Source organism: Oratosquilla oratoria, chromosome 22, assembly GCF_046742065.1.
Source record: "Oratosquilla oratoria isolate Oo_2021 chromosome 22, ASM4674206v1, whole genome shotgun sequence".
Taxonomy (NCBI): domain Eukaryota; kingdom Metazoa; phylum Arthropoda; class Malacostraca; order Stomatopoda; family Squillidae; genus Oratosquilla; species Oratosquilla oratoria.
Window position 1 is genome coordinate 50,500,216 of NC_134798.1, and position 2,500 is coordinate 50,502,715.

Here is a 2,500-nt window from a genome sequence, read left to right on the forward strand (position 1 = left end):
ATGGGAAGGCCGTGGAGCAAACACTGAACAGGTGGATTCGATCGAAGAGTGACGGGAAATATGGCGGTGCTTGGCAACTGCGTCCGGGAATTTTGTTTTGTTTGGGTGATGGAAGGTAACGTTGGTGTGAACGTTCCATGTTTTTTTTTTTTTTTTTTTTTTTTTTTTTTAGTTCGAGTTAGTGTTTGTGTTTTTATTTTTTTTATTTTTGTGTCTTCGGGGTTCTTCAGTGTTTGTGTTTATTTTTCTTTGCGTTTTTTGCTTACGTTTGTAAAAAGTTTTGAAAAATAATATAAAAAAACCCAGAAAGAAGTATTTTAGAAAGTTTAAACGCGTATGGACTTCCTTTTGGCTGAATAGATTCGTCGGTTTTCAGAAAAAAAAATTGCACGTGCCACCTGGGTGAAAGCTTAAAATACATTATTTCGAAAATATATATATATAAAAAAAAAGGGGCTGAAAGAAAATCTTCACAAACGGACGCTTCTGAAAGACAAGATTTTCTTTTTATAGGAAGTGGTTTGACCTCAAATAGAACAAGTTATGTTTGGTGAGCGATCATAGGAAACTTCACGAGAGAAAACATCACCCCAGACTACAAGCGGATTGTCATGAGAATGGAGGTAGGGATGGAGAGAAGGAAAGGGAAGGTGGATGAAGAGGAGGAGTAAAGGAGAGAAGATGGAATGGATGGAAGAAAGGGAAGGTGGATGAAGAGGAGGAGTAAAGGAGGGAAGAAGGAATGGAGGGAAGGAAAGGGAGGGTGGATGAAGAAGAGGAGTGGAGGAGGGAAGAAGGAATGGAGGGAAGGAAAGGGAAGGTGGGTGAAGAGGAGGCGTAAAGGAGGGAAGAAGGAATGGAGGGAAGGAAAGGGAGGGTGGATGAAGAGGAGGAGTGGAGGAGGGAAGAAGGAATGGATGGAAGAAAGGGAAGGTGGATGAAGAGGAGGAATGGAGGAGGGAAGTAGGGATGGAGGGAAGGGAAGGGAAGGTGGATGAAGAGGAGGAGTGAAGGAGGGAAGATGGAATGGAAGGAAGGAAAGGGAAGGTGGATGAAGAGGAGGAGTGGAGGAGGGAAGAAGGAATGGATGGAAGAAAGGGAAGGTGGATGAAGAGGAGGAGTGGAGGAGGGAAGTAGGGATGGAGGGAAGGAAAGGGAAGGTGGATGAAGAGAAGGAGTAAAGGAGGGAAGAAGGAATGGAGGGAAGGAAAGGGGAGGTGGATGAAGAAGAGGAGTGAAAGAGGGAAGTAGGAATGGAGGGAAGAAAGGGAAGGTGGATGAAGAGGAGTGAAGGAGGAAAATAGGGATGGAGGGAAGGAAGGAGGGAAGGTGGATGAAGAGGAGGAGTAAAGGAGGGAAGAAGGAATGGAGGGAAGGAAAGGGAAGGTGGATGAAGAGGAGGAGTGAAGGAGGGAAGTAGGGATGGAGGGAAGGAAAGGGAAGGTGGATGAAGAGGAGGAGTGAAGGAGGGAAGTAGGGATGGAGGGAAGGGAAGGGAAGGTGGAGGAAGAGGAGGAGTAAAGGAGGGAAGAAGGAATGGAGGGAAGGAAAGGGAAGGTGGATGAAGAGGAGGAGTGAAGGAGGGAAGTAGAGATGGAGGGAAGGAAGGAGGAGAGGACGTAGGGAGGATGAGAAGGAAGGAAGGAAGGAAGGAGGAAAGGGGCTAGGTAAAGAGGAAAGGAAGAAAATTGTAAGGGAAGAAGACTATGAGAAGGAAAGATGAGGAAGGAGGGAAGGTGGAGAGGAAGGAGGGAAGGAAGGAGGTAAGGGGGGCGGAAGATTGGAAGAAGAGATGGGATATGGAGTGAAGGAAAATGAGAGAGGGAGAGAGAGAGAGAGAGAGAGAGAGAGAGAGAGAGAGAGAGAGAGAGAGAGAGAGAGAGAGAGAGAGAGAGAGAGAGAGAGAGAGAGAGAGAGAGAGAGAGAGAGAGAGAGAGAGAGAGAGGAAAAAGAGGAAAGAGAGGAAAGAGAGGAAGGAGGGAAAGAGGGAGACAGTAGTGTGTGCATGTGTGTATTTACCTAGTTGTATTTACACAGTTGTATTATACGGGAAGGAAGCTATGCTCGTGGTGACCCGCCTTTGTATCTCTCAGCAACAAGTTTTTTTCTTAAAATCTTGTGTGTGTGTGTGTGTGTGTGTGTGTGTGTGTGTGTGTGTGTGTGTGTGTGTGTGTGTGTGTGTGTGTGTGTGTGTGTGTGTGTGTGTGTGTGTGTGTGTGCGTGCGTGTGTGCGTTTTACCAAAAATATAAAAAGAAACAAAAATAAGACCATTGAGGAAGGTCAAGACGAAGAAGAGAAAAAGAGAGAAGTAATCAGCGAAATGGAAAACGAGGAAGGAAAAAAGAGAAGAAGAAAAGAGAACATGGTTAATTTTTCAGTAGTGAACTCACAGACTCTTTTCTTAGTCCCTTGGCCTTTTATCCTCAACATTAAAGCCTCTGGCCTCAAATAATATTCTCAGTTTTTGAGTCCTTTACACTCTGTACTCAGTCTCTGTGT